General features: G+C 39.6%; 1 long non-coding RNA gene across 1 annotated transcript; it reads left to right on the forward strand.

Moving 5' to 3' along the window:
• The first annotated feature begins 236 nt into the window (after nt 1-236).
• Nucleotides 237-5,368, forward strand: LOC307011962. Its single transcript, XR_013800531.1, has 5 exons — nt 237-459; nt 860-1,010; nt 3,562-3,639; nt 4,472-4,574; nt 5,093-5,368. It is a non-coding gene; the product is annotated as an uncharacterized lncRNA (long non-coding RNA).
• Nucleotides 5,369-9,306: the final 3,938 nt, after the last annotated feature.

Raw genomic sequence — 9,306 nt, forward strand, 5'->3', positions numbered from 1 at the left:
AAGGACAGGACTTCTCATTGATCAATATGCAGTTTCTGCCCTGCACCCATCATGAGATTATTCCTAAGGTTTAAGTCAACCACCATAAACATTCTTTAGGACTTTTTGGAAGCAAGAGCAGTGGCTGAAACAAAGAATGAGGCATCACTATGTTTGTAAATCTTAAAACAGATGTAAACTACACACATCCATTTCATACTTATACAGAGAAATACGTATTCTCAGTGACAGCTATTTGTAGTGCAACATCTTACACAAATTCAGCTGTTCGTGTACAAATGAATGAATGCCTTTAAAGACACATTAAAGACTTCTAACTGTGTGCTTTATGGAAATGAGTTCCACAGGGAAAAGAAGGATGGGCCACACTGTGTGTCTCTCTTCTGATGCCAGCAGCCAATCACAACACTGGAATGGAGAAGGAACAAATTGCAATCTCCTCAATGGAAAAAGATAAAGGTACCCTTTCAACAGACACTCCTTGTTCTGAGTCCCACCTTGCAAAGCTGAGACATAACAGATATACCGTTCTGAGTCTGGTCATATAAGGGAATAGACAGAAACAGATTAACAAAGTTCTGGGTCTCAGTCCTGAAAGGGGAGAGACATTACCAGATACATTCTTGTTCTGAGCCTGTGGCCTGTTACAGGGAAGGCGGCAGCAACAGATACAAATTCTGAGTCTCCCATTGGGTGAGACATAACAGACACCGTTCTGAGACTGGTTCTTCCAGAGAGACAACAGCAGATTCTGTGATCTGAGTCTACAGCTTGTGAGGCAGCAACATATACGACCAAGTTTTGAGCCTACACTCTGTTAGGAAAGAGACATTGACAAACACTACTTTTTTTCTTCAAGCGAGACAACAGATGCATCACTTTCCGAGTCTCCATGCCAGAAAGATAAAAGTGGATTGACCAAGTTCGGAGTGTCTGGCCCAGAGAGACAGAAGACACACAGAGACATTTGAAACGAGGTTAAGCTCAGGAGAGCAAACCTTTTCTTCAAGGTACCTTTCACTTTACATTAATTCTAAATTATTGAACAGCCCCCTGTTGGGCGTGTTCTCATACTGCCAAGGTAAAAGAACTTGACTGGTGCCCCAAACTAAGAGGGGGGGAGTTGGTCATCTGATGTACTCATAGCCACACCTTAAGTGACTAGTGATCCAAAAATCACAATGTCAGTGTTAACGTGAGTACCGATCACTAAATTACTTAGCATCCTAGGATGGGCAAAAGTAAAATCAATCGAAATTTGGGCTTCTTTAATTGATTTATTCACCGACTTTTTTTGCTCTGATAAGACCTGTCTGACTTGCATATGGTTTTGGTAGATTTGTATTTCACATAGAGCATTGCACAAACCCTGAAGTCACAAATGGCTTATTTTACCCTTTAAAGCACAACGTCTTGGGTTACAAATGTAACCATGGTTCCCTGAGAAGGGGAACGAGACACTGCGTACTAGGACACTTATGGGTAATGCCTCCAGCTCGACCAGTGTCTGAATCACGCGTCTAAACACGACAATAACATTGGCCTGCGACAGCCTATGACGTCACTACTGTTCAATGTTCAATTTATTTATAAAGCACATATTAATACAACAACAGCTGACCATAAATAAAAACCTGTAACACCACTAGCACAACACTCATGATTAAATGCTAGAATACAAAAAAAAAAGATTTTAAACTTTGTATAAACTCTGTAAGAGTGGAACACTGCCGGATGAGTTAAACCATTCCACAGCCTAATGCAAAGAAGCGGTCTCCTCTCATTTTCTGGCACGTCCGCGGGACCATTAAGAGGTTTAATGACTCCGAGCGTAACGTTCTCTTTGGTTTCTTCACCTGGATCAGATCAGCTATATATGTTGGAGCAGTACCATGCAAGTGTCACGGTAGACGTATTCTCTGTTCCTTCTAGTCTCGTGTTTATGTTGTTGTGTGAGCGCATGGGTATAGTGGGCGTGAATGTTATGACATTACCTGATCCGCTCCAGCTGTTCACCATCATCATCACGTCACCAGCTGCGGGCAATCTCACCACTCTATATATACTCACTGTTGTTCTATCATCCTTGTCAGATCGTTGTTTGATGTCGTCTGTGTTGGTGTTCCGGTGTCCTGTTCCAGCCTTGTGTTCCTGTCTCCGTGTCTTCGTGTTGGATTCTACCGTTGTCTCACCGTCACCTCTTCAATGCACATCTTCACGGATCCTGACCATCAAAGTCCCTGCGTCACCGTTTACCGTCTGCTTGTACTGTTCACCATTGTTGTAAATAAACACTGCTTGCACTTGCTTCCAGTCTCGTATCCAGTGATTGTGACAGCAAGGCTTTAAAAACAAATAAGAGTATTTTATAAGAGTAAATCAATCCTATAGGAAACCGGCAGCCAATGTAGTTCTCTTAATACAGGAGTAATATGCTAATTTTTCCGAGTGCCTGTCAGAAGTTTTGTGGCCGCATTTTGGACCAGCTGTAATCTGTCTTAAGTTTTTATGTTGAACACCATAGTACAGTGCATTACCATAGTCTAATCTTGAGGAAAGAAAAGCACAAATTACCTTACCTGACTATGTTCTACTCTAAGGACAGTTTACCAAGAAGGCTCAAAAAAGTGCCTGACAACTCGATACAGCTATCGAATCAAAGCTCTGAGGAGTGGAGGCCTCAGCAGGATGACTCTTAGAAGGAGAGGAAGCTTAGCAATGCCCCCGAGTCTGGTCAAGACGACTCTCTGAAACCAGAGGAGGCCTAACTACATTCTATGCTAATGACTGCTCACCAAGGAGGCTCACCAAGAGCCATTCAACTCGATACTGCTATCCAGGCGGAGCTCTGGGGCCCGAGGCGTCAGCATAGCAACGCCCACCTTGAAGGCAGTTAACCAGGGAGGCGCAAAAGAGATCCTACAACCTAGTCCACCGCCTACATGGAGCTCTCAGAGTGGAGGCTTCGGCATAATGACCCTCTATAGCGTGAGGAAGCCTAACTATTCTCTACGCTAAAAGACCATCTCAAGGAGGCTCACAGGGAGCCACACAACTTGAATGTTATCTTAAGCACCTACAGGCACCCTTTTATACTCTGGTCGCACCGGTAGTGATATCATAGGCTGTCACCGGCCAATGTTATTGTCATTGATTCAGACACCAGTCATGCTGGAGGAATTCTCAAAAAAGTGTCCTAGGACGCGGTGCGAATTCTTATTCAACAGGGAACTGCAGTCGCAGTTATTTAGCAAAAAGGCTAAATAATTGGTAATTAATTATTCTCACTGGCCCCAGATATGTACCGATTCTTTGTGAGTGATATGCAAATAAAAACATTGAAATAGTAAACAAATCACATTTTAACAGAAATGGTTACTTGTTCGTTAGTGTGCAGGAAGTTATCTGCACCACTGGAATTATAGACTGAATAGAATGAGGCATTTATATAGCGCTTCCATATGTACTACAGTACACCCAAAGCGCTTTACAATCATATCAGGGGGTCTCTCCTCAACCACCACCAATTATGTTATGTTTATTTATGTTTGGGAATTTCAGACCACTACTCATTCAAGTAGTCAAAGCAGTCGATACAGAAACAGGATTCCGGTTACGAGAAAGGAAAACTCAGCAAAGGCGAGTATTAGGGCTGTGACAAAAATCCAGACCACCACATGCCTTAGTGTGTGTGTGTGGAACAAGTATGGGTAATATTGACGCCTCACTGTGCTCCACTCCAGTTCTTTGCATCAATGAAAGTATAATCATAATTAAATGCAAGCACAGTCTAAATGTAAGCAAGAATGACTTGAGAAATGAATTATACGTTGAATATCTGTATGTGTGTGTGTGTGTGCAGAATGTAATATTTCATTTTTATTTTTATATCATCTTTATCTCCCTCGAAGCGAAATACAGAGACCAAACGAAGGCCTAATGAATGATGTTCACTGTTCTTGTCTCTTGAAACGAGCCAAACTTGAAATCACTCTCTGATAGGTATATAAATGCACAGGTGGTTTTACAAAAGAATCCATCAGAACCTTCCTTTTTCAGCAAAAGAGCTTAATGCACGATCATTAATCAAAATAATAAGAAGAGTATGACTACAAAGAAAAGAGGGTTTTTACATTTTCTGAAGAGTTCTGCTAACCCATAAAAAAACTGCCACCGTATGTAGTTGCTAGCTTTTCTGGGGGGTTGCTAGGAGGTTGCTGGGGTGCTGGAACTTATTCTGGCCAAAAGAGCCCAACCCAAATCTTAATGATGTTTTCACTCCCAAAATTTAGTGGCAAATAAAATACAGGGAGGATGATTGTCAAAGAGAAATTTAAAATACACAAACATGTTATGCAATACCGCCTTTATTACAGTTTTGTCTATTTGACTTCTTTTCAGATTAATCTCAAACAATCACCTGTGCACGATATTCTGGTATGTGGTCTGATTCTAAAATAATATCCCACAGATCCATAAATGCAATTTCCTGGTGATGGAGCGATTTGAGGCATATGTGCAAACTGGAGAACTTTGCTCCAGGCCAATTGAGTACGATGAAGGTGGGAGGCGAGGTTGGTATACATAAGTATTTGCTATTTCGTTTTATGAGTCCCAAAGGAGGGATATCAAAGAGAGGAGAAGAACAGAGGAAAGCAGAGCAAATAAAAGAAGGATGCAGAGATATTGTATCAACTCTGCTGGGTCACATTATGGAAATGAATAAACTTAATTCTTGTTATGAAAACAAAAACCTACTATAAAGAGACAGACAAATTGAAAGAAAGAAAATATTTTAAAGATGTTAAAGATAGAAGGGGGAGTACCGATACAAGGTGATGTAATAGGCATCTTTAAATCAGTCCTTGCGTTTATGCTGGCTGAAGCTGAGACTATATTAGACTATTGGGCTATCTATTCCAAACTAATCATAATTTCTAAATTATATTTTTCATGATAAATGACATACTTCCTGCTCTTCCACTCTCCTTTCCTCTTTTTTGTTTCCATGCACATTAACATGAACCTGTATAAGAACATTGCCATACAGGACAATTGTCATACTGTACAATGCTCTCTCTCTCTCCTTCAGATTCGAGACCAGATTGAATCAGCCCTGGAAACATCCGAGACTTACTCACACCATTGTTTGTAAGAACTTTACACACATACAGCAGGGTCAAAAAGTGTCAGACCACATTGAAAGTTCAGAATCAATACATTTTTATTGATTTATTTTTATCATTACGGTTTCTGGAGCAATATTATATGTTTTGATATGTATTAAATAGGGTTGAACGATTAATTACATTTGCGATAATATCGTGATATGATAAAACGCAATTTTTTTGGGAGAATTTTTTTATATATATAAATGCATATGTAATAAAAAAAATTGTATATATATAAGTTTTATTAATAAGATTTTAAAAAAAGTAGATCAAGAATCGTTTTGGAATCTGATTGTGACTCCCAGAATCGGAATCGGATCAGATCATGAGGTGACTAAAGATTCTCACCCCTACTATACAATATGAATTCTGAATAATACAGAAGATAAAGAGCTTAAAAAATTATTGCAAATTTTATCGCAATCGCAATATTGAAAAAAAAAAAAAAGCAATTAGGTTGTTTTCAGCCCTGGAATTAAATAAGAACTAGCGGTAACACTTTACAATAAGGTTTGATTAGTTAACATTAGTTAACTACATTAGCTAACATGACCTAATAAAGAACTGCACTTTTACAGTGCAGTTTTATATTATTTTATTATATATAATGTTAACTCACACAGAATAATCACCCATTTAGTGCTAGCCTTTCATGACACGGTCTGTGACTTTCGTCCTCTGCAGGAAACACTGCTATTTTCCCTCTCATGGCATCCAATTAAAGCTCCTCTATTAACACACACACACAGTCACATTTAAAGAGGACCAAGAGTCTCAACTGCTCAAGACCAAAATGATATCTTCATGAAAGCTATCAATCATATTCTGGAATTAAAATATTCCCTCCTTGATTTCGCATTGCATCTTTGTTCCCAATCCTGTGTTCTCATAATGGCAGATGTAGCCAGCAATAACCCCAATCTACTTCCAGTGGAAGTCACATCACTGTTTCAATAGGCTGATGTTGGCATAGCAACAGTGGAACTGAAGATATTCTGCTTCAATTGTTTTATTACCCAGCCTTCTCTTGGCAGACTCTTTGCAGGCATGACAGTTACAATAATGAACCAGCAAGAGAAGTTTGAATTTTAGTTGATGCAAAAAAAAAAAAGAGGTGATTTTAATGTTTTACTCTTTAATCAGAAATATTTCGACATGATGCGTACACTGTGTTGTCTATCATCTTTTAAATTGGTTTAGAAAAATATTATGATCGCATTTTAACATGACTATAATGGGAAACAAGTTCAGGTTAGATTTTCACAATGTAATAATTGTGGTGAAATTACGTAGGTGACATTGAAAGTGTGTCTGCTGTGCTGATGTAAAATTTCCTCAGTAGACTGGATCAAATTTAATCTAATCTGTTTAGAAATGGCCCCTTGTCTGGAGATGAGTTGTCACAGTAACACTCCTCTAAGTGCTGTTGGCTCTTTAAGTGTGACAGACTTGTGGTTTTAAGCAATAAATGGATTTTAAATGGTTTTAAGTTCTGAGTGCTAATTAAAGTACTGCCTGCACAGCCACTCAAAATAAACTTTTAAGAGTCCGGACACTTTCACTCAGCGTGTGTGTGTGTGGTGGTGGTGTGTGTGTGGGGGGGACTCATGCACACACTCATGGTGACTCGTGTCACTGTGGGGACCTAAATTGAGGTCCCCGTGGGGGAACAAGCTTATAAATAATACAGAATGAGTTTTTTTTTTTTTTTTTTAAATGTAAAAATGCAGAAAGTTTTCTGTGATGAGTAGGTTTAGGGGTAGGGTTAGTGTAAAGGGATAGAATATATAGTTTGTACATTATAAAAAACATTACGTCTATGGAGAGTGAAGCAGTGTGTGTGTGCGGATGCGTATGCACGGATACATGTGTGCCTCATTGAACTAAGGATAAAGTTTATCTCTGGGAAAAAGAAAGTCTGTAATACTCAAAATAGTTTGTTTGTACATGAACGTGTGTGTGCGTGCGTGTGTGTGTGTGTGTGTGTGTGTGTGTGTGTGTGTGTGTGAGAGAACGCTTTTATCCATGCATGTATGGTGTGAATAGTTTACAACGTTCATCATTACGTTGTGCGTCAGGTCAAGGGTTACTCTTTTCCCGTAAATCGATGCGTACGGCCGTCTGCCGGAAGTCGATAAAGTTTTAAATATGGATACTTTTCTTACAGGAACGCATCGCTTCACGTCAGAATGCCTTTATTAAAGTAACATAACATTCCATAATATTTGCTAAAATTGCCTACGTATTACTTGTTATATAGATTTTTGACTTCTAAAGTCACTTTTTGTAACGATAAATATAATGTATTTGAATTCACTTTATTTGGGTTTCTTCAGCAAATATTGATAATATCCTATTAATTTGATTCATATTTGGCATATCAATTAATTAAAGTTTACATTTTAATTAAACAGCCCTTTAGCCATAGTTTGGGGAGTGGTTAACCAAATGGGTTAACATATGGATTTTCTAGTGCATACAAACCCTCATTTCACAGTCTGGGTGTCGCATGATAGTGTGGAAAACTGATCAGTTCACTCCGGAAGGGAACATTAGGACTGCTTAGATTTAAATTCAGACCTACCTGCACTCCTCCTCCTCTGTCACGTTTCTTTCCACCCTTTGTTCCTTTCTCAGCCTCACTCTCTGGAAATGCCTTAGAAGGAAATGAGGTGAAAAGTTGGCTTTAATGGAATAAATGTCTGCAGTGAGCTTATACCAGTTCTGTGTCAGGAACGCACGGGGGGGTCACAGCATATTAACCCGCTCTGGTATTCACTTTGACTAAAGGTTGAGAAAAAAATCTGCAGTGCTCCTCACGGATCATCGCTGCTGCTGCGCTCACCTGAACCATGCTGTTGGCAAATGAGCTAAAGTCGCTATTTCTTCCATCTTTTTGCTGTTTCTCTTGCCTAACAGGTTCCTGCAGTGTGGATTGGTTGAAAGAGTAAATGGACTCAAAGGCGAGCACGTCTTCTCAAGAACTCAGATGTGGTTTTTGTAGCCGGTGTGCTTTGATGTGTCTCTTTGTGTGTTCCTTTGCCCTCCTTTGATTGTCCCCTATCTGCTTTCCTGATGTAAACGCCTACACAGGCTGATGTGTCACATTAGTTTCAAACAAAAACAAGCGAAAACCTTTTGGAAATGGCTGGTGGCTCATAATATAGGGCTTGGAAGACACATCCTAGAAGTCTTCACATCCTTATCTTCAATTGCTTTATACTTTTGATGCTTCATGTAAATACACACTGGACAATGTTATTGATTTTATTGTTTTTCTCCCTCCATTTAGTCTTCCTCATGTAGCCTGAGGTGTTTAGGTTCTTCTCACCAGCATAATGGGTTCCCTTGTTCAAGAGCAGTTTTGGGGTCTGTTTAGAAAAAAAGGATTTGGACATCGATCCAAGATTTATTTTTTTGCATGGCAAAGCTCCAGATTGGGAACCAGCACCAGCACCAGCACCAGCACCAGCACCAGCACCAGCTTCAGTGGAAAAGCAGTATGTTTCAAGGTATCTCTCTCTCTCTCTCTCTCTCTCTCTCTCTCTCTCTCTCTCTCTCTCTCTCTCTCTCTCACACACACTCACACTCACACACACACACACACACACACACACACACACACACACACACACACACACACACACACACACACACACACACACACACACACACACACACACACACACACACACACACACACACTCACTCACTCACTCACTCACTCACTCACTCACTCACTCACTCACTCACTCACTCACTCACTCATAGGTTTTACTGAGAAGCAACCTGATATTTAAGAATTATACGGAAAAACGGAGGCTGCTATTGCTCTCCTGTGCGCTGTCCCGCAATTTCATTTTTGATGACACACTTGAGCATTTTTTATCAAGTGTTAAAGTGAGTCACACAATGTACTGCCATTGTATTAAATTCACGCAATCATATATTCATTAAATTATATCCTTTTGTTCTGCAGATAAACGAAAATCAGACAGGTTTGGAACGACAGGGTGTATTTTACTCTCTCTGTGTGTGTGTTAGTTCTGAGACATACATGTGTATGCTAGTGTCCTCAATTTTTTTTAATAAATTCGCTTTTGGCTAATATTTAATCACTTAATATAACAAACCA

The sequence above is a fragment of the Phoxinus phoxinus genome, assembly GCF_949152265.1.
Source record: "Phoxinus phoxinus genome assembly, chromosome: 15".
Classification (NCBI taxonomy): Eukaryota; Metazoa; Chordata; class Actinopteri; order Cypriniformes; family Leuciscidae; genus Phoxinus; species Phoxinus phoxinus.